The 24,391-nt window shown below is 39.7% G+C and overlaps 1 protein-coding gene across 3 annotated transcripts in view; it reads left to right on the top strand.

Annotated features, from left to right (window-relative positions):
- Window positions 1-24,391, top strand: part of LOC133552520 (LHFPL tetraspan subfamily member 2a protein-like) — a 58,047-nt gene that overhangs the window by 25,946 nt on the left and 7,710 nt on the right. The window contains exon 1 of one of the 3 annotated variants that reach the window (XM_061899750.1): window positions 24,216-24,354. The exons of the other annotated variants lie outside the window; for them this stretch is intronic. The gene's annotated coding sequence lies outside the window, so the exon portion shown is untranslated. Of the gene's footprint in view, window positions 1-24,215; window positions 24,355-24,391 lie in introns of those variants that run through there. 3 annotated transcript variants of the gene reach the window in all.

A 24,391-nucleotide genomic window follows, 5' to 3' on the forward strand; every position in this document is an offset into this window, starting at 1 on the left:
TTTATATCTCGATATTTTTCTTTAGCCTTGTATTAACACTTGATACATATAATATCACCAGTATGATGATTCTATGTGTCTATATTAAAACATTCTTCTTCATTCTGCATTAATATATGCTCATTTTAAACCTTCATGCAGAAATGGAAATTACAACTATGTCAATTGACCAACACTGTATTTATTAAACAGTTATTAAGCAGTGGCACAAACATTCATGTCATTTCAAAACAGAAAGTGCAAAATTGTCAGAGACATTTTAAAACAGGCTATTAGTGCACTTTTGTGCATGTCACTAAGATGAAATATCAAAACAACACTAAATTAAAGTGCACTTTTGTACAGAATGACACTACAATAGTTTAAAAGTAATAAAGTGCACTTTATGCATAATGTCACACAAGATATTTCAATAACTCCATCCATCTTCTACCGCTTATTCCCTTTTGGAGTCACGGGGGGCGCTGGCGCCTATCTCAGCTACAATCGGGCGGAAGGCGGGGTACACCTCAATAACTGTAAAATAAAAATTAGCTGCATAATAGGAATTCAAATAGTGTTCGTCCTTTCACTATGTGGTAGGTTACTGCGGACATGATCTCCTTTTGTTGTTGACAATTTTTTTCACACGGTGTTGATCTGGAAATGGTTGCCTCGACATTTTGATGGTGTGGGCGTGTTGCACCGAACAGAGATGTTGAAATACGGAGTAAGCACTCTTCATTCTCTAGCAGATGACTTTTCAAATGATGCTAGATATTAGCAGTAACGCTACTTTTTGTAGCAAGGCTTTTGCCCCACACTTGACAAATTACGGTTGTCTGTTCGACATATTCCCACTTGAAGCCAAAGCCCGATTCCTGAGCGCAGCCACCGCTGCTGATTACTGCTACCCTCACAAGGGGATGGGTCGAATGCAGAGGTTAATTTCACCACACCTACAGTGTGTGAGACTATCAGTGGTACTTTAACTTTAATTAATGAGGCTTGTGTCCTTTCAGCCTTACTACTTTACATGTATAATTACTAGGGTTGTACAATAATGAATCATATTTTGTATCATACCGCCTCTAAAAAGTACTGGTCCCCCATATTGTGTAATTCAGAGGAGCATGACCGCTAATGCACAAATCACAGAGTACTTACAAGCAGACACAGTATATAGACAGAAATGGGAGAACGGACACATTTTGGCTGAATAACTAAAGCAACCGGTGGTATTAAAACACTGAAACCCCCTCAGGACGAGGTGCTTTAAGACATGGCTCTCTAGCTAACGGCTAATACTTCTAATTACTAAGAGACATAAGAGGTACATTTTTTTCTAATACCGCCCCTGTAAGATGAGTGACAGCTATTCATGCTTCACTACATACCACAGCACACCAGAGTATGTAAAACATGGTCTATAGTTGACAAAGTCAAAACAAGTCTTCATTGTGTCCTTTCATGAACCTCTTAGATAATGATCTTGACTTTCAACACACTACACATGACTTAGTGAAGGGCATACTTAGTCAACAGCCATACATGTCACACTGAGGGTGGCCATATGAACCACGCCAGCACTGTCATGAACATGTGCCATATAGTGAAACCATACTAAACAACAATGACAAACACATTTTGGGAGAATATTTGCATCTCAAACAACATACACTACAGAACAAATTCCCAGAATTCCCTGCAGCATTAACTCTTCCGGAACGCTACAAAATAAACAAACAAACGCCATTGGTGGCTCAGGCTTAACGGTGGCAGAGGGGTTAGTGCGTCTGCCTCACAATACGAAGGTCCTGCAGTTCTGGGTTCAAATCCAGGCTCGGGATCTGTCTGTGTGGAGTTTGCACGTTCTCCCCGTGAATGCGTGGGTTCTCTCCGGGTACTCCGGCTTCCTCCCACTTCCAAAGACATGCACCTGGGGATAGGTTGATTGGCAACACTAAATTGGCCCTAGTGTGTGAATGTGAGTGTGAATGTTGTCTGTCTATCTGTGTTGGCCCTGCGATGAGGTGGCGACTTGTCCAGGGTGTACCCCGCCTTCCGCCCGATTGTAGCTGACCCTGAAAGGGAATAAGCGGATGGATGGCATTGGTGGCTCTACACTTAACATCCACTGTAATGACACCAAGTACAATAGCGTATCTAGTCGATACTACTATGATTACATCAATATTTTTTAGAATCACAAAATCTTCTTTCGTTTTTTCAATTTTATTTATGTTTATTAACTCAGGAAATGTGTCCTTGGACACATGAGGATTTTGAATATGAACAATGTATGAACCTGTAACTACTTGGTATCGGATTGATACCCTAATTTGTGGTATCATCAAAAACTAATGTAAAGTATCAAACAACAGAAGAATAGGTGATTATTACATTTTAACAGAAGTGTAGATAGAACATGTTGAAACAGAACATAACCAGATATTAACAATAAATGAACTAGTTGGTTGATAATCCATTTTTACAGCTTGTCAACAAGCCTCATAATATTTACAAAATAATAGAATTAGAAGTATATTCATCATTTATTTTGTACCACGTGTCCTTAATAATTTTGACAAAGTAATAGAATGATAAATGACACAATATGTTACTGCATATGTCAGGAGCCTTTCTTTACTTACTACTAAAAGAAACGTTGTCTAATATGTTCACTATTTTATTTAAAAACAAACTTGCATTAAGAAACATATGTTTAATATACCGTAAGATTTTTTTGTTCAAATTAAGCCAATAATTACATTTTTTGTGGTCCCCTTTCTTTTGAAAAGTACCAAAAATTACCAAAATATTGGTATCGGACAACACTAATACTTACATACTTATTTAAATATAAATCGAATGAATATTGTATGGATAAACACATACAAATTTCATCACAAAAGTATATACTGCAAATGCTGCAATTCTAGCCAGGTTGGTTATTTACCCGAATCGCAAAGAAAGCGGGATATTTTTTGGAAGCCAGCAATAATTGGAGAGAGATTGTTGTTTCTAAAATGTTTAAATCTCATTATATACAACAATTTATGGCCTGATTTACTAAAGGTTTGCGTGTACTAAACATGTGCAAACTTGATAGCACACGCAACACTGATCTACTAAACGTGTGCAAAGTGGATTCCGTCTGTTAAGTGAGCAGAATAAGGCATGGAATTTATTTTGCGTCTCTGTCTTCATTATTATGCAAAATATATTCTGATCTTTGAAACGCCCGCAATACTGAGAGGAGAAAATGAAAATATATTATACAGCAGGCACAAGGTGATTTATCAACACTCATCACTAATTTGGAGGGTGCATTCTGCATTTTATGTACTACATTTGATAAAGACAAGCAAACTGACACATTTCCCCATGCGGCTATGAGAGATGAGGGCTCGCACTGCACACATGCACAATAGATGGAGAATACTACCGGTAACAGATTCAAGTGAGCTATAGCGGTGCCATGTTTTGGTGCCTTGGTTGCGCTTGACGTCACGTCTGTTTGAAGTAGCACCTGCGAGTGGCGAGTACTTACTAACACTTGAGAGGAAAACAGGCGATTTCGAAGCAGACATGCTCTTAGTAATCTTGTAACCCATCATTTTTTTCATGACAAACACCCAACCATGCCTAATAGAAAACGCTCTAAAGTGTGGCTTGTCTTTTTCAAATGCGATGCCGATGAAGATTACGCTCGCTGTAATATTTGTGACGCCAAAATCAAGGCGAGTGGTGGGAATACTTCCAATCTGAGGAAGCACCTGGTTAAACACTAGATTTATCTCAGTTAGATGTGCGGCTGTAACTCCTTCATTTGGCACCTTTAGCGACTCTCCTGCAGCCAAAAACACGGGGGAAGAAATGGCGTTACTGTTTGGTGACGATAAAAGAGACATCATCATCCTCTACGTCTGCTCTAGGGAAAACGCCTGCTGTATTGGAATACCTTAGCTTTGTTTTTTAACTTGCAATAGTTGTCATAATCAGCTCGGTTTATTTTAATGTACTTTGTAATATTAACGTAAAAGTGTTGTTTTGTACTTTTGGAAAAAAAACAAAAAGCAATTGGTCTTTATTTTTACTCCATCTTCTTTTGCTTATTTGTTGTGTGGTGTTCGGGTCTGTGGGACCTGTTTAAATTTTTTATTAAAAGAAAAATTATACAATCTATTAATGTTTCAAACTGAGATTCACTGACTTTGGCTCATTTTCTGTGAAGAACATATATTAGAATACATATTTAACGACCATACACCATACCACCCCTACACATTTCTATCATATATAAGATGTCCGGGTCCACTGGACCCAGGGCTAATAGAAATGTGTAAATTGATGTTCTGTGTACCACACTCCCCCCCCCCCACACACACACACACACACCCACACAGCAGCGCTAGACAGGAGGTGGACAGAGTGTAGGTACACAGGACATCAGAGGGTGAAATGTGCGAGAAAATGAGAGCAGACAGTTTTGACAAACAATGTTGTAACCTTGTGTGAGAACCCCAGGTGCAGAAACACAAAAGAAGAATCCCTCTGGGATGCAGAAACTGGCAGAGAAATTTTCCGTGCAACGTTCATATTGTTGTTACTCAGCCAGCGTTTGTGGGTCTGATGGACCCATAGCATTTTGTGGCTGATATTTACCTTATCCCAATAAACATCTGTTCAGTATTTTAACATAAAAGTGTTTGATTGTGAGGCATTAAAAGCCACAGAATGCAACGGGTCCATCAGACCCACAAACGCTGACTGAGAATCAACAATATGAAGATTACACAAGGGTTAACTTAATTGCCTTAAGTGCTTCCATGGACTCTCATCACATATTTTTCAGATGGAAAAGGAAAGAAGTACACAGAGCCAAGTTTTATATTGTGCAATATTAAGAAAATAACACTGTATTGTTGTATTTAAGTGTTTTTATGTTGAAAAAATGTGCAAAACAATTGCAAACATGTTACTATAAAAATAATTGGATATTGTTTTGATATATTGTAATGTTAGAAAGCGAAAAAAACCTTTTTTCTTGTGGTCTCTCTTGAACAATGGGCAAAATTCCCCACAAAAAGTGCAGTTCACCTCCAAGGCCTTTTGTTTGCCTAAATAAATCCACACAGATGGACAAAATATTTTATTTACATATACCGTATTTTTCGGACTATAAGTCGCAGTTTTTTTCATAGTTTGGACGGCGGTGCGACTTATACCCAGGAGAGACTTATGTGTGAAATTATTAACACATTACCGTAAAATATAAAATAATATTATTTAGCTCATTCACGTAAGAGACTAGACGTATAATATTTCATGGGATTTATCAATTAGTGACAGATTGTTTGGTAAATGTATAGCATGTTCTATATGTTCTAGTTATTTGAATGACTCTTCCCATAATATGTTACGTTAACATACCAGGCACCTTTTCAGTTGGTTATTTATGCGTCATATAACGTACACTTATTCAGCCTGTTGTTCACTATTCTTTATTCATTTCAAATTGCCTTTCAAATGTCTATTCTCGGTGTTGGGTTTTATCAAATACATTTCCCCCAAAAATGGGACTTATTCTCCAGTGCGACTACTATATGTTTTTTTTGCTTCTTTATTATGCATTTTCGACAGGTGCGATTTATACTCCGGAGCGATTTATACTCCGAAAAATGCAATACTTTATTTACACACGCAATGTAAAAATAAGTTAACAATGTCGAACCCATAAAACTAGTCTACCTTAACGTTGATAACGAGTGATGATGTTTATGTTGATGCTAAAAATTACTGCTTTGCCAAAGCCAAAGAAGAAGCAAAGCACCCTCCTGGAGTCAATTCCTCCAGGTTGAGTGTGATGTCAGGTTTGGCAGCTGTTCAAACTCGCTAAGGCTAATTTTTCATATCGTTAGAAAGTTGTGTTGTTCAGTGCTGCTGCTATTTTGTCCATACTGTATGGGGGATATTTTACATGAGCGGATGGAGAAAGTGTTCATTTCTCTCTGCTTTGGTGTAGTTTATGAAGTTGACCTGTGACGGATTGTGCATGTTGAGTCATAGCTTCAGGGCACACTTGTCCTTATTCCTGCTAACGTTACAGCTTGCCTGCTACGCTGTCATGCCACAACATGTCATCTCAATCAAGCCTCAGGAATGTTGTTAACCTTTTATCTTCTAATAGGAACACCATTTACAAACAAAGCTCACATTGTGTGATTGCTGTTAAAACATTCCCTCTTAAGGCAGCATCCTTAGAGGATATAAGACTGAAAGCTAGTAAACAATGGAGTTTTTGGGCGACTATTTCATTCCAAATATGATACAGGAGCTACAATTTGATTAAAAATCGATTATTGATGCATTAGGTGGAACAGGGGTTAGAGTGCATGTGCCTCTCAATACGAAGTTCCTGAGTAGTCCTGGGTTCAATCCCGGGCTCGGGATCTTTCTGTGTGGAGTTTGCATGTTCTCCCCGTGACTGCGTGGGTTCTCTCCGGGTACTCCGGCTTCCTCCCACCGCCAAAAACATGCACTTGGGGATAGATTGATTGGCAACACTAAATTGGCCCTAGTGTGTGAATGTGAGTGTGAATGTTGTCTGTCTATCTGTGTTGGGCCTGCGATGAAGTGGCGACTTGTCCAAGGTGCACACCGCCTTTCGCCCGAATGCAGCTGAGATAGGTTCCAGCATCCCCCGCTACCCTAAAAGAGACAAACGGTAGAAAATGGATGGACGGATATTGATGCATCAATAATTTATGTATATTGATGGAGTTTTACATTTCTTTTCCTTTCACTAAATGAGCGTTTATCACTTGCAACTAGGGTTGTCGCAAAACCAATATTTTGGTACTGGTACCAAAATGTATTTCGATACTTTTCTAAATAAAAGGGACCACAAAAAATGGAAATATCGGCTTTATTTTAACAAAAAAAATCTTATGGTACATTAAACATATATTTGTTATTGCAATCAAAGAACAATTGTGTCCTTAAATAAAATAGTGAACATACTAGACAACTTGTCTTTTAGTAGTAAGTAAGCATACCAAGACTCCTAATTTATCTGGTGATGTATGCTGTAACATATTGTGTCATTTATCATTCTATTATTTAGTAAAAATTATGAGGGACAAGCTGTAAACATGGATTATCAATCCACTTGTTCATTTATGGTTAATATCTGGTTATTTTCTGTTTCAAAATGTTCTATCTACACTTCTGTTAAAATGTAATAATCACTTATTCTTCTGTTGTTTGATGCACTACATTAGTTTTGGATGATACCACAAATTTAGGTATCGATCCGATACCAAGTATTTACAGGATCATACATTGGTCATATTCAAAGTCCTCATGTGTCCAGGGACATATTCCCTGAGTTAATAAATATAATATGAATTAAAAAAAATATTTTGTGACAATAAAAAATATAGACTAAATCATAGTAGTATCGCCTAGATACGCTCTTGTACTTGATATCAATATAGTGGATGTTGGAATAGATCCACCCATGTTTGTTTACATTCAGGAACGGCGTCAATAGCGGTGATGCCGGTAAAATACGGTGTGTAGTGAAGCATGTTTAGCTATTCCTCGTCCTGCAGGAACTTACTTTATTTGTCGCCATGGAGGGGAGGATTAGTGACTTAGTAGTAAGTAAAATAATGCAGACTGTGGATGGATGTTACAGTATGTGCGAGCTCGCTAGCCATGTCTTAAATCACCTCTTCCTGAGGATGTTTCAGTGTTAAAACTTCACCTTTATCGTTAGTTTTTAAGCCAAAAAGAGTCCGTTCTCCCTTTTCTGTCTACACACCGTGTCTGCTTGTAAATTCTCTGAGATTGTGCGCTGCCGAACATGCTCCTCTGCTCATAAACCCAGCAATGTCATGACAAGACGGCACACCATCACGCTCATTCAAAAAAAAAAAAGAAATGGGGTACTTTTCAAACACAGTATAGTACCGTTTTTGATTATTAGTACCGCAATACTATACTAGTACCGTACAACCCTACTTGCAACATTTAAAAACAGTGCTTTTGTAATACTAAACAGTTAAAGTCATTCCCATCCCATTTAGTATGTTATTAAATGTGTGCAAAACTGGAATATAAGTGCCCTATAATAAAGGAGCTGTTCGGATCTCTCGGTGAGGGGGCTCGCTTCAGTCAGCTAAATTTTAGAAATGGTCTGCATTACTTTATGTACAATAAATAAATCGATAATCGATTATTGAAGTTTACTAATCGATTTTTATAATTGTTCATTTCCGAATTGCAGTTAAACTAAAATGTGATTATTACCCCCACCTTTAGCGGAAACACACTGAATAGATTATCAAGGCTGTTGCTGTTGCAACAGTTTTATCAGAACAGAGCAACCTGTTCAGTTGTAACAAGAATTTCGACATGGTGGTACAAAGCAGCAAGAAAGTCATTTTGGCATTTCAGTATATTAGGTAATTGGATGACAGATACAGTACAGGCCAAAATGTGGACACACCTTCTCCTCATTCAATGTATTTTCTTTATTTTCATTACTATTGTAGATTCCTTTTCCATGTTAGAACTGCTCCCACTGTGAAGTGTTTTAAGTCTCGTCTTAAGACACACTTTTATTCTTTGGCTTTTAACACTGTGAGTTGTGTGGTCCTTTGTGTTTTATTTTTTATTTTTATTTTTATTTATTGTTTTAATTGGTTTTACCCTTTAAAATATGTTTTTATCAAATGTATTTTTATATTGTTTTTATATTGGTTTTCTTCTTTATTCAGTCATTGGTTGAGCTAAGGATAATATTTGAATATTGTTTTTAATATTGTTCTCCAGCACTTTGGAAACATTTATGTTGTTTAAATGTGCTATACAAATAAAGTGGATTGGATTGGATTGTCACTGAAGGCATCAAGACTATGAATGACCACAGGTGGAGTTATGTACTTAACAAAAAGGAGAAATAACTTTGTATTCTATCCATCCATCCATTTCCTACCACTTATTCCCTTTGGGGTCGCCGGGGGGCGCTGGTGCCTATCTTCTTTTTTCAAAATATTCATCCATCCATTTGCTACCGCTTATTCCCTTTGGGATCACGGGGGGCTCTGGTGCCTCTCTCAGCTACAATCGAGCGGAAGGCGGTGTACACCCTGGACAAGTCGCCAACTCATCGCAGGGCCAACACAGATAGACAACATTCGCACTCACATTCACACACTCGGGCCAATTTAGTGTTGCCAATCAACCTATCCCCAGGTGCATGTCTTTTGAAATTTGAGGAAGCCGGAGTACCCGGAGGGAACCCACGCAGTCACGGGGAGGACATGCAAACTCCACACAGAAAGATCCCGAGCCCGGGATTGAACCTGGGACTATTCAGGACCTTCGTATTGTGAGGCAGAAGCACTAAAACCGCTCTCCCACCGTGCTGCCCTTCTTCAAAATAGTGAAGTGAATTATATTTATATAGCGCTTTACTCTAGTGACTCAAAACACTATTACATAGTGAAACCCAATATCTAAGTTACATTTAAACCAGTGTGGGGGGCACTGGGAGCAGGTGGGTATAGTGTCTTGCCCAAGGACACGACGGCAGTGACTAGGTTTGCGGAAGCGGTGATCGAACCTGCAACCCTCCAACCAATCTATACCGCCACTTTTTGCTCTGTTTACTGCTTTGCACACTCTTGGCCTTCTCTTGATGAGCTTCAAGCACACCTGTTAAGTGAAAACCATTTCAGCTCATCGAGAGAATGCCAAGAGTGTGCAAAGCAGTATTCAGAGCAAAGGGTGGCTTTTTTTTTTTAAGAAACTACAATACAAAACATGATTTCAGTTATTTCACCTTTTTTTGTTTAACTCTACATGTGTTCATTCATAGTTGTGATGCCTTCAGTGACAATCTACAATGGTCATGAAAATAAAGAAAACACATTGAATGAGAAAGTGTGTCCAAACGTTTAGCCTAAATTGTATGTCTTAAAACATAACATTTTTGTAGCCTCCAAGTATTTGATGAAAGCATTAAGGTTGGGAACAAATTACATAACCAAGAAGACTGTGTTACCCATTAATTTAGTTGTGGCAGCCCGCCACTGATCAGTTTTTACCACCACAAATGGATTTGGTGCCGCTGCTTGCGCTCTCCCTCATAAACATGCTTGTGAAAATAGCTTGATGTGACAACTTTGTACAATAATGGGCATCGTTACTCTGCTTTTTAACACAGCTCATAAGGATTAGCAGAAAATTAGAAGACGCCGCAGGAGGGATCATAGTTGCCAACTTGGCAAGTGTATTGTTGTACAGGGTGTCCCAAAAAAATTCACAATTTTCAAAGCAATTATCTTTGAAACTATTAAGTCTAACTCAAGGAAATTTGAACAGCATAAGTTTATTCTGAAACCGATTTCATAAGTGTTCAGTATGTGCACCGCCTGTGACACGACACATGTTAAAGTTTCAAGTACTAATGATTGTCACACATACTAGGTGTGGTGAAATTATCCTCTGCATTTGACCCATCACTCTCACCCTCTGGGAGGTGAGGGGAGCAGTGAGCAGCAGCGGTGGCCGCGCAACGGAATCATTTTTGGTGATTTAACCCCCAATTCCAACCGTTGATGCTGAGTGCCAAGCAGGGAGATAATGTGTCCCATTTTTATAGTCTTTGGTATGACTCGGCCGGGGTTTGAACTCACGACCTACCGATCTACGGGCAGACACTCTAACCCAGGGGTGTCAAACTCAAATACAGAGTGGGTCACAATTTAAAACTGAACGAAGCCGCGGGCCGAGGTGGAAAAAATTAATCCTTTTAATAGGGACCCAAACAAGTTTTGCATTGAATATTGACCAACAAGGCTTATATAACTTTATAGTGACATGCAAAATCGAGTTTTAAATAATAATAAATAAAAAATATCAATGGCATATCAAATAAAATAAAAATACAAATTGATACCTCTTTTCGGCAGCGGGTTTGAGTTGGGGCGGGGTTTGGTGGTAGCGGGGGTGTATATTGTAGCGTCCCGGAAGAGTTAGTGATGCAAGGGATTCTGAGTATTTGTTCGGTTGTGTTTATGTTGTGTTTATGTTGTGTTACGGTGCGGATGTTCTCCCAAAATGTGTTTGTCATTCTTGTTTGCTGTGGGTTCACAGTGTGGCATATATTTGTAACAGTGTTAAAGTTGTTTATACGGCCACCCTCAGTGTGACCTGTATGGCTGTTGACCAAGTATGCCTTGCATTCACTTGTGTGTGTGTATGAGCCGCATATATTATGTGAGTGGGCCGGCACGCTGTTTGTATGGAGGAAAAGCGGACGTGGCGACATGTAGAGAACGCCAAAGGCAGTGCTTTTACGGCCCGCCCCCAATATTATTGTCCGGGTGGAAATTGGGACCAATTCGGGAGGGGCACTGAACTTCGGGAGTCTCCCGGGAAAATCGGGAGGGTTGACGAGTATGAGTATTAGTGGTGAATGCGGTGTTACAGCGGCGGGCCAGTTCTAATGTTAATTTGATATTGCCTCAAGGGCCAAATGAAATTACATGGCGGGCCAAATTTGGCCCGCGGGCCAGAGTTTGACACCCATGCTCTAACCAGTCGTGCCTATTGGCTTTCATTCGTACTGAATGTGGCTTCATTAGTGAAAATTAGACGTTTATTGAACTCGTCTGCTTGAAGTTTATGTAGCATCTCAACACAGAATTCTTGCAGTTTTTGCTTGTCATCTGTTTTTGAAGTCTGAACAAGCTTAATTTGCAATCTTTTCCTTAGGATACGCCAAACCGTCATTTGAGGAATGTGGGTTTCCGAATTTGTTCTTCTTACGGACTTTTTGGGGCTTTGCTAGAGTTTTTAACAAACTTGCTCGACCTTCTCTTTTGAAGTCAATAATCGTTTACCAGATCCTTTGGCTGGCAAGGGCAGCCTTCTTCTTTAAAATTTTGTTACCAAGTCCAAATTTATTTGCCAGTTGGTGAAGTTTTCCCCAAAGTTTGGATTGGAGACCCACTGGATAGACTTGGTTGACTGTGTGCGAGCAGATTGTGAGAGGTGAAAGGACTCCTCTTTCGAAGTGAACGGCATAGCTCAACCTGAAAACAGAACAAAAATAAAACAAATCTAAAATTATTGGATTGAAAATAACATAATTTTTTAGGGACACCCTGTATTTAGCCATCATTCAGACACCTTTAAATGGTCTTTTTCAAAAAATCACCTAGCCACTTTCTCTGGTCTTTTTGGACACTGTGGGAGTCTCGAGCGTAAAAGCACATACACTATATTGCCCCAAAAATTTGGCCACCCATCCAAATGATCAGAATCAGGTGTCCTGATCACTTGGCCCGGCCACGGGTGTATAAAATCAAGCACTTAGGCATGGAGACTGTTTCTACAAACATTTGTGAAAGAACGGGTCGCTGTCAGGAGCTCAGTGATTTCCAGTGTGGAACTGTCTTAGGATGCCACCTGTGCAACAAATCCATCCATCCATCCTTTTTCTACCGCTTATTTCCTTCAGGATCGCGGGGGGCGCTGGAGCAAAATTTCCTCGCTCCTAAATATTCCAAAGTCAACTGTTGGCTTTATTATAAGAATAGATAATGAGATGGACGAGTCTGGGTTTGGAAGTTGCCAGGAGAGCGGTACATTTCGGACTGCATTGTGCAGAGTGTGAAATTTGTTGGAGGAGGAATTATGGTGGGGTTGTTTTACAGGAGTTGGGCTTGGCCCCTTAGTTCCAGTGAAAGGAACTTTGAATGCTCCAGGATACCAAAACATTTTGGACAATTCCATGCTCCCAACTTTGTGGGAACAGTTTGGAGCGGGCGTCTTCCTCTTCCAACATGACTGTGCACCAGTGCACAAAACAAGGTCCGTAAAGACATGGACGACAGAGTCTGGTGCGGATGAACTTGACTGGTCTGCACAAAGTCCTGACCTGAATCAGATGGAACACCTTTGGGATGAACTGAGAGCCAGGCCTTCTCGACCAACATCGGTGTGTGACCTCACCAACGCGCTTTTGGAAGAATGGTCAAAAATTCCTATAAACACACTCCGCAACCTTGTGGAGAGCCTTCTCAGAAGATTTGAAGCTTTAATAGCTGCAAAAGGAGGACCAACATCATATTGAACCCTATGAGTTAGGAATGGGATGGCACTTCAAGTTCATATCTGAGTCATAGGAGATGGCCAAATATTTTTGGCAATATAGTGTATTTCTTTTCTCAGAGAGCACCAGGTCCTCTTGCACATGGTTGCTTGTCAGCTCGTGATACTAGATGTGTTTTTTATTGTTGTATATTCCACCAGGGCAGGTTAGTCTCTCAAAGCAGCATGGAGCGTGTTCATGTTGGCTGGCTGACTTGATGCCGACTGCGTGGACATCAGAGCGCCTTGCTGAGCGCGTGTGAGCTTTGTGTATCAAGTTGTGACTTGTGTGGGAAAGCAGGCATTAGCGGTCAGTAAGGTAGATCTGATTTCATCTCAAAAGGGTATGCAAAAGTCGAATATCAGCCTTAGTCAGCACCACAGACGAGATGTTAGACGTTAAAGGTGCAAACTCAGCACTGATATAAAAATACAATACGACTCCAAAGAATGTTCTGGTAGATATGTAACACAAATCTGTCAAAAGAAACATGCGATGCGGCGCTTTGATGGCTTCTGTTATGAAAAGTCAGTTTTATCCCACATCAGTGTAACATTTTGACTGTGCTTAAACACATTTCACGCCTCAATACAAGTGTACTGCATTATCTTGTAAACAGACAAATTCAGCCTTGACTCGCAGGTTTATGTTCTAAATCCTGTGGAAGACATGCGAACATACATGTAACACAGATACCCTCAAAGTTTCATGATTATTCAGCTAGTGGTCAATAACCTAAGGACATCTAAGTGCATGGCTGGTTGTTAGTCTATACTGTATGGTGATAGAATGAATTTTAGCAACAAGTATTCTATGAATAATAATACAAAAAAAACTACAAAAACACATGTTCCAGGACCTATTGTGCACTTTTTCAGGCAATTTCACTGAAATCTGTCCATTACTTATGTTGGTAACTATCAGATTACGCAACTGATTAAATTTTTTTATGAATCAGCACATTTTTTCAGAACACCGGTAGCGCCCGCCGCAAAGACGTCTTGCATGTCAAACAATCTTTCTAGAATGTTACACTACGGGTGTAACGGTACGTGTATTTGTTTTGAACCGTTTTGGTACGGGGGTTTCGGTTCGGTTCGGCGGTGTACCGAACGAGTACACATGCTAGCAGCGACCGGGCTAGGACAACATGTAAAAGCCAGAACTGGAAGACCCTCCTGCCTTGTTAACATCTCCCGTTTGGGAACACTTATGCTGCGCGATACAACAATTGAGGACGGAGGTTAGCCGATATTGTTCAGCACCTGCTTCTGACAACACGTCAAACGTGTGTTGCACCTTTCCTGCTTCCGGCTCCCAGTCAAGGAGCGCAGGGGAGACACTCCTCCAGGGCTGATGTATTCTCGGGGGCAACACCCTACACTCTAACTGGCAGTGGGTCTCCACAGCTCTGGACTCCAGGGTAAATGAAGAGTCCGGCGATTACCGTATTTCCTTAAATAGCCCCCTGGGCGCTAATTAATTTAAAACCTCGTCTCACTCCTCTGCTTATTCAAGGCATGCGGTAAAAGTAAGCAGGCGCTAATAATTTTAAAACCTTTTCTCACCCCTGCGCTTACCAAAGGCATGCAGTAATAAATTAAGTTTGATATAGATATAGAATTTAAAAATAAAATATTCTTCTGCGGCCGCGGACCGGTAGTTGGGGACCACTGCTCTACAACATGTCATTTCACCCACCTTTACACCATGCTATCTGCGTGCCGCATGCATATCACTGCTTCTCATATGAGATTGCAATGCATACTTGGTCAACAGCCATACCTTTTACACTAATGGTTGTGATATAAAACAATTTGTCTTTAACACTCCCACTAATATGCGCCACACTCTGTGAACCCACACCAAACACATTTCTGGAGAACATTGGCTCTGTAACACATAAACGCAACATAAGAATTACCCAGAATTCCAATGCACCCATGACTCTTGGCTATATTGTACACGTACCCCCAACCCCGCCCACCTCAACCGGCGCACGGAGAGGTGGGGGGGTTGGTGCTAGCGAGGTACTGTATAATACAGCTAAGAGTCATGGATGCATGGTATTGTGGGTAATTCTTATGTTGCGTTTATAATGTGTTACAGAGTCGATGTTCTCCAGAAATGTGTTAAAGACAAGTTGTTTTATATCACAACCATCAGTGTGATCTGTATGGTTGTGGAACAAGACCCCTGGTTTACACATATCAAAAGCAGAATAAAACTCCTCCGCCATTTTAGAAATGACGACAGGGGAAGGGACACTTGTAGCGTCATGACTTTGACCCGGCAGTTAAAGTAAGCATGCGCTAATAAATTTGGGGAGCGAGTTTGACCCGCCAGTAATTCAAGGCAGGCGCATATTACATACCTGGCGGCTATTCAAGGAGATACGGTAGTTGCAAATCGTGGCTTTATTGAGGTATTGCACACAGCCAATCCAACAAAACACCAGCCACTCCCGCACTCACGCTACGCTCCCTCACCTCGCTCGCCCACACACTCACTGACGTCACTCACCTCACATATTAAAGGGCCACACACACACATACGCTACTCTCATAACACATGCTAACCCATTTGAAGCGTCACCATCGCATTCAACAAGTCAAATAAGTTACACACAGGCAAGGCCTGAATGGAACCGTCACCTCTAAACCGAGGTACCTACCAAACCGAAATCTTTGTGTACCTTTACACCCTTATGTTACACACATGTGCATGTCAGTCCCTAAAAGTGCGCACCAAACTTTATGGTGATTCGGCTAAAAAGTTTAAAGTAACAGAGAGTGTTTTGAAATGTGTGAGGCATCTTTTAGGTCAGTCTGATTTACAATGTCAAACTTTGAGGTTTAGTAGGCGTGTCACCTTGTGGTGTGTTTGTCAGAAATAATAATAGCGCAACACAGCAGAGCTGCATGTTTGGATAAACGTTTACCCTCTTTTGCGCAGCTGTGCTGTAGTGGAACAGTCAACTTACACTTCATATAAAGTTCAACATTTGTGGCTTGTATGATATATAGAGCCGTGTTTGATTAACTTAAAAGCGGGAGACTGCAGTGAAGCTAAACTTTGATGGTAGGTTTGAACTGCTTTGCAAGCAATCATGCACAGGTACTGTAGCATGGCCGAGTGTATTTGTCTTTATGTCAATCTGCAAGTATGCAAACCTTGCTGTTTAGACGGGATGCACCAAGGCGTCCACTGGGCCTGTATGTGATTGCTACTTGCTGTGTGAAACCACACACCGTGACAATGGTTACTAAGGAAGCAGGAGAAGGAGACTAAGAAGAATAACAAACATCTGCGCTACCTGACAATTTAGCACTAAAGATAATCTCAGCATTTGTCTAGACCTATGGCCTGTATACAGTGGGGCAAGAAAGTATTTAGTCAGCCACCGATTGTGCAAGTTCTCCCACTTAAATTGATGACAGAGGTCTGTAATTTTCATCATAGGTACACTTCAACTGTGAGAGACAGAATGTGAAAAAAAAAATCCAGGAATTCACATTGTAGGAATTTTAAAGAATTTATTTGTAAATTATGATGGAAAATAAGTATTTGGTCAACCATTCAAAGCTCTCACTGATGGAAGGAGGTTTTGGCTCAAAATCTCACGATACATGGCCCCATTCATTCTTTCCTTAACACGGATCAATCGTCCTGTCCCCTTAGCAGAAAAACAGCCCCAAAGCATGATGTTTCCACCCCCATGCTGCACAGTAGTTACCAAAATGGATACATGGATGATACAGCAGAGGATTGGGAGAATGTCATGTGGTCAGATGAAACCAAAATAGAACTTTTTGGTATAAACTCAACTCGTCGTGTTTGGAGGAAGAAGAATACTGAGTTGCATCCCAAGAACACCATACCTACTGTGAAGAATGGGGGTGGAAACATCATGCTTTGGGGCTGTTTTTCTGCTAAGGGGACAGCACGATTGATCCGTGTTAAGGAAAGAATGAATGGGGCCATGTATCGTGAGATTTTGAGCCAAAACCTCTTTCAATCAGTGAGAGCTTTGAATGGTTGACCAAATACTTATTTTCCACCATAATTCACAAATAAATTCTTTAAAATTCCTACAATGTGAATTCCTGGATTTTTTTTTCACATTCTGTCTCTCACAGTTGAAGTGTACCTATGATGAAAATTACAGACCTGTGTCATCATTTTAAGTGGGAGAACTTGCACAATCGGTGGCGGACTAAATACTTTTTTGCCCCACTGTATGTAAGGTCCAAGTCAGTTTGTGGCACATTTTCAGCCACTTTTCAGCATTTAAGGTAAGAAGTCAGATTTCTAGCTACATGTTACAAAACATTAGACGATATCAGCCTAGTGGAAAGTTGAATTTAGATGTAGGGTTGAATATTGACTATGGTACCAAATTTCCTAGTTACTACTGATTGATTTACGTAAAATCTAACATTACCTCTGACGTCACATCCAGTTGCAGACTATGCACTGGTGTTCTGTCCATGTTTGCATCCTGTCGGTGTCTGCTCCCAATGCGCCCAAATGCAAATATTTGCCTCCCAACGAAGAGCAGCTGCCTCTTGTACAAGTAAGTAGTGATTTGAAATTATGTTTATTTCATTGTCTTTTCTGACCAGCAAGCATATAGACAATTACAGCGTGAGAAAGTGCACAATTTATATTAACGGGCAGTAAGCATGCAGACACTACTGGTAGCTTCTTTCGAGGAGGCAGCCAAATTCGCCTGATACAAGATGCTGAAACGTAAAGTATGGCGTCACTTTTCCAAAACATGCTAGCTCGAAGTTAATTTACATTGGCTTTTCCTTAGACATGCTACTGATTAGATTTAGCAATTCTACATGGTGATTTTAACACTTTCAAATGTTTTAATGAAAACTACAACTATAGATGCATGTTACAAACAAACAGCAAGTGTGTAATAAATACAAAGCTCACAGTATAAGTACTTTGTAGGGCGCAACAGAACTAGACTGGCACATTCACGGCAAAACCTACTTCCTGGCTAGGCAACACATCATAGCATATACACTACTGCTCTCTAACGTCTTAGAATTGTAACTGCATGCAAAGTATACCATATAATACTTGCAAATGACACTCAGAAGAAACAAGATATAAACACTGGATGGCTTTGTTATCAAAATCCAATGTTAAATAAAAAGAGTGGATGTTGTTACTAAACAATTAACATGTACTTAAAAGTACCGACAATTGTAACTAAATCGATTAAAAAAGGTACCTATCCTAGACTTCTGAGGTCAAATTAGTGCATTTTAATAGTGTAGACCCAAGCCTGGTTTTGAAAAAAATCATCTTTAAACTGTCATTGGATTTTTTCTTGAAGCCAAATCCTCTTTGAGTTCAGTGATTATGCGTTACATTATTATTTAGGTCAAACACTAAGATTAAGTCAAGACTCGTTTCTTGTCAGGGATCTGCTTTTCTTCCAACTTTTAGAGATTATTATTTAAACCAATAAGGTCGTCTGTTCAGAAAGGTTGATGCAAGATAGCAAAGGTGTAAAGTCAAATTAGTACATTATCCTATTTGGGCCTCTCTTTTTGGGTAATTTTTTTTTCAATCAGTGCTTTTCCACCACGGTAGTATTGTGATGTTTTTTTCTTAAAGCATACAGTATATCATTGTTGGTCATACTTACTCCCATGATGTTATGCCTGCAATTTTGTTATCAGAACTGCATTCCACCCTGGTCCACCTCTCATGAAGTGTGTTGTGGCTGTGAATGGAAAATATGTTTTACCTTGAGGGGTTTGTGATGGTATCAGAAAAGGACAAAGATCAGTGTTGGCTGCCCAAGGATAAGGATGCTGCACGCTTTAACCTAACACCATCCTGAGTAGAGGCTGGTAGGCATGTTGTAATGTCAGACTCTTAAAACTGTTATCATGGCCAATCATTACGACTGCTTATATTTGCCGAACCAAAAAGAAAAAAATTCCGGTCCAGAATTACACTTTAGTTAAAATTGTAAGAGATAGGCCTGGGCTCATTATAGATGTTCCACAAATTATTGCAGATTAAAAAATATTATTGTCCGCATTATTTTGAGACCAAATTGAGCACTAATTTTATATACCGTATTTTTCGGATTATAAATCACTCCGGAGTATACGTCGCACCGGCCGAAAATGCATAATAAAGAAGGGAAAAAACATATATAAGTCGCATTTTTGGGGGAAATTTATTTGATAAAATACAACACCAAGAATAGACATTTGAAAGGCAGTTTAAAATAAATAAAGAAGAGTGAACAACGGGCTGAATAAGTGTACGTTATATGACGCATAAATAACCAACAGAGAACGTGCCTGGTATGTTAATGTAACATATTATGGTAAGAGTCATTCAAATAACTATAACATATAGAACATGCTATACGTTTACCAAACAATCTGTCACTCCTAATCGATAAATCCCATGAAATCTTCTTCCTTGATGTCGCTTCTAAACAACTCTGCCAACTCCAAAGGTATGCGCCGCTTCCTCTTGTCGTTTTCTGCTGCATATTTCACTGCGTCCAGCTTGTAATCTGCAGTACATGATTTCTTTTTGGGTGCCATTTTTTTTCAGCCCATCTCAGTTTTTATAAGTTACCGCCAACGTTGAAATGATCCATTTTAATAGCTACGGCAGTAGCATGTAGCATATAGCAGTTAGCATCCCATGACCCTCAATGCATTTCTGCCATGACCCTTCCCCGCTGAATTCTTATTGGTTGATGTGTGTGTGACGATTACTGACGTGTGTGTGACGATTGCAGGCATTTTCTTCGTCTCTTCCGAGAATGAGATAAATAATATTATTTAATATTTTACGGTAATATGTTTATAATTTCCCAAACAAATCGCTCCGGAGTATATGTCGCACCCCTGGCCAAACTATGAAAAAAACTGTGATTTATAATCCGAAAAATACGGTATAAGCTACTACTAGTACTATTACTACTATTGAAAGGTCATCAATTATGAATTATCCTAAATAGGTAAACAAACAAACACAAATAACATGGACTCTCAATGTCCCTGAGCAAAATTTGTAGTTTAATAAATGTCAAACATCTTAAAGTGCAGTTTTTCCCAGTTTGAAAAACAGGGTTTGGTGATTCACAACAAAGTTGGCATACTAGTTCGTTGTTAAAGTTAACGTTAAAGTCCCAACGATAGTCACACTCACTGTAGGTGTGGTGAAATTATCCTCTGCATTTGACCCATCCCCATGTTCACCTCCTGGGAGGTGAGGGGAGAGGTGAGCAGCAGTTCCCCCAGTTAAATGGCTCTTCTTGCGCTATTGAAGCCGACATATTACCACACCGTACATTTGGCTTTGCAATCATATTTTTCTCCTTAATTTTTGTTAACTTGCTGTGTTTCTAACTAGTGAGTCACAACAAGCTAGACTCTGTCTGCGCGTCTTGTGTGTAAAAGTTAGGTCTCTTTTTTCTCTAAACTTTATTTTTTCAAGGGTCCGTATCCTATATCTTGTGAATGGTCGCAAGAGTTTCGGGAATTTGTCATGTCATAACTTTATTAAGTCCATGTATGATCATTAGGGATGGGTACCGAATTTGCTTTTATACAGTATGGGTAACAAGCGAATTCCGTCGGTACTCTTACTGATTCATGTAAACTCAAACCATACCATATTTCGTTAGACTCTTGTTGCATGTTGCAGATTCAACACTGGCTCAAGCAATTGGCAGGAAAACAAGTTCTCAGATCAGACTAGGGATGTAACGATATTGCAATTTCATATCAAAGGTCGTTTGACCGAAATGATCCCGTTTTAATATTATTATCACAGTATTTTTCAATAATGTACTTATACACGCACTGACATCTTTTAACCAAGTTTTATCAAACCAACAAATATAATAAATACTTTATATAAGAAACACAATATACTTTCCTTGGCAGAGGAAAAATTATGTATTGTTATATTATTGTTTGAGTTTTTAAAAATGTTTACAGTATCTTTACAGGTTTTCGAGTCTAGTTTTACAGGAAAAACGGGTGTTGTTTGTAATGGGGAAAGATGTTATATAGCTTGTATTCATGTTAGCGTTTCAACTAGTGATTAAAGCCTATTGTTATAAGATAACTAAAATGTGAAACGGTAATACGAAGAGTTGGGAATTTAATTGCGATTAATCATAACGGTAGTCGTGACAGCCCTAATTGCAGACTCAGCCGGTCTTCTGGTCGTTCTCCCTACTGGAAATCATGCACCTTCCTGCAGCTGCACATGCACATGAAACCAATAAATGCTTAAATGTTATTGCACGCTGAAAGGAATAGTTTAAGTGAGTACTATCGTAACAATAAAACGTTCACTTTTAACTTAACATTGCAACAACACATCTACTGTAGGGGTCAAACTAACCTGTCTCACCACCATCACGACGGTCTAATCACAGCTCACGTTCCCTATTAGTGGAACAGCAGATTACAGCACGTCCGAAAAGGAGTAGGAAGAAGCAGAGCTTATTTAATTCTCCCGCATTTCATATCATAGCAGTTTTATCCAATATCCTTGTTCTCTGTTTGTAGCAGAACAATGAATAATTAATAATACATACATAAATATACCATGAGCAAATACCGGTAAGCAAAAAAAAAAATACATAAATTATTATTCTCATTTATTTATTTTTTAAATGTTCAAAATCTTCTTTGTACTTTGTGAACACTCTCTTAAACTGAATCATATTGGTGCTTCGTTTGATTTTTTTGCTTAATCCAATCCATAATTTAATTCCACATACGGACATGCTGAAGGTTTTAAGTGTTGTATGTGCACACAAATGTTTTAAATGAGATTTTCCTCTAAGGTTATATTTCTCCTCTTTTGTTGAGAGGAACCGTTGTACATTCTTGGATAGCAGGTTATAGTTTGCTTTATACATAATTTTAGCTGTCTGCAAATGTAAAGTCCTTGAATTTCAATATTTTGATTCAATACATTAAGGGTTTGTATGTTCTCTATAGCCAACATTGTGCATTATTGTAATTTTTTTGAACAACGTTAGTGAATGAAGCGCTTATTTGTAGTTATTTCTACACAATAACTCAGATATGGTAACACGAGCAAGCAGTAGAGAATATGAAGTAATTTTTGTTCCAGAACATATTTTGCTTTATTCATTATGTTTCTTGCTACTTTATGGTGTATATTTTTACATTAGGTTTACTGTTCATTTTATCATCTATTATTACACCCAAAAATGTGTTTTATTGTACCATTTCAATATCTACTCTGTCTATTTGTATGTGTTTTTGACTCTCCCCTCTACTGTTAGCCAATAGCATTATTTTAGTTTTGCTGAGATTCAAGGATAGTCTGTTTTTGTCAAACATTCTTTTTATTGTGTTAATTTCTTCTGTGTCTTCTGCCCTGAACATAACAGTTGTATCATCTGCAAATAATACTAACTTTTAGTCCTTTGTAACTTTACAAATGTCGTTTATATATCGATTGAACAATTTTGGTGCTAGTATAGATCCCTGAGGTATGCCACAATATATTTTCAGGTCTGTAGAAGTGTGTTCTCATAGCTTCATGTATTGCTTCCTGTTGGTTAAGTAGCTTCTTGCCCCTTTCAAGACCAACGCTCTGTTTCCGTACTGTTCTACTTTGTTGGTCAATATATTATGATGGATTGTGTCAAATGCTTTTGTTAATTTCTAAGTAAATAATGCTGCTTTTAAAAAAAAATTATTCCTGACATTTTTCCTTAATTAAGGGTAAATCGTTGCTTTGTTAACTTATATGCCGAGTGTGAAGCGACTAGGATGAGAATTAGCACCTCCAAGTCCGAGTCCATGGTTCTCGCCCGGAAAAGGGTGGAGTGCCATCTCCGGGTTGGGGAGGAGATCTTGCCCCAAGTGGAGGAGTTCAAGTACCTCGGAGTCTTGTTCACGAGTGGGGGAAGAGTGGATCGTGAGGTTGACAGGGGGATCGGTGCGGCGTCTAATGCAGACGCTGTATCGATCCGTTGTGGTGAAGAAGGAGCTGAGCTGGAAGGCAAAGCTCTCAATTTACCGGTTGATATACGTTCCCATCCTCACCTATGGTCATGAGCTTTGGGTTATGACGAAAGGGACAAGATCACGGGTACAAGCGGCCGAAATTTGCTTCCTCCGCCTGGTGGCGGGGCTCTCCCTTAGAGATAGGGTGAGGAACTCAAAGTAAAGCCGCTGCTCCTCCACATCGAGAGGAGCCAGATGAGGTGGTTCGGGCATCTGGTCAGGATGCCATCCGAACGCCTCCCTAGGGAGGTGTTTAGTGCACGTCCGACCGGTAGGAGGCCAAAGGGAAGACCCATGACACGTTGGAAAACTATGTCTCCCGACTGGCCTGGGAACACCTCGGGATCCCCGGGGAGGAACTGGACGAAGTGGTTGGGGAGGGGAAAGTCTGGGCTTCCCTACTTAGGCTGCTGTCCCCATGACCCGACCTCGGATAAGCCGAAGAAGAGGGATGGATGGATGGATGTTAATTTATATTTGTATATTTATTGTATTTATTTATTTTCATAATTTTGCAGCACTGTAGCATTTGTTTCGATTTATTTTTCTGCTTTGACTTTCTTTTTTTCTACTCTTTTATTTCTCAACATTTAAGTAAATTATGCTTTAATCTTAATGATACAGGAGCGGGGCATCCCCAAAAGGTGTATCCATAACAAATTTGTAAGAGTTGCACTCCTACAAAGAGACATCCCACTTGGTATATTATGTCCATTTTAGATTTTAACATTTTTAACCATGACCAATGAATCCCAATAATGACAGTGATTTGGACACTTAAGTACTGTTGAGTATTAGTAATTAATTGCAGTTGAACAGATGAAATGAGGCCCTTTGTCAAAAGGCCCGACCATGACACTAATAATAAACGCCCCCTGGACTCGTAGATGAAACGCTCATGAATATGATGATGACGCTGCAGTGGATATCATGTGTCAACTTGCCACTTGTGACTGATGTCACACGGTGTGGAATGCTGGGGGCTGTTACTTTCCCACCACACTATCCACATTATGGAGTGTGCGTGAGTCATACCACGGCAGGATGGCGCTCGTTTTTTTGTGTGTGTGATTCATCAAGTCAGCAGACATCTGCAAGTTCGTCTCACAGCTGGCCGGGAGCGGAGTTTGTGGGAACGTCGTGGTCCATATGGCGCTCGGATGAAAATGTCACCGCTTTT

This window comes from Nerophis ophidion, linkage group LG01, assembly GCF_033978795.1.
Source record: "Nerophis ophidion isolate RoL-2023_Sa linkage group LG01, RoL_Noph_v1.0, whole genome shotgun sequence".
Taxonomy (NCBI): Eukaryota; Metazoa; Chordata; class Actinopteri; order Syngnathiformes; family Syngnathidae; genus Nerophis; species Nerophis ophidion.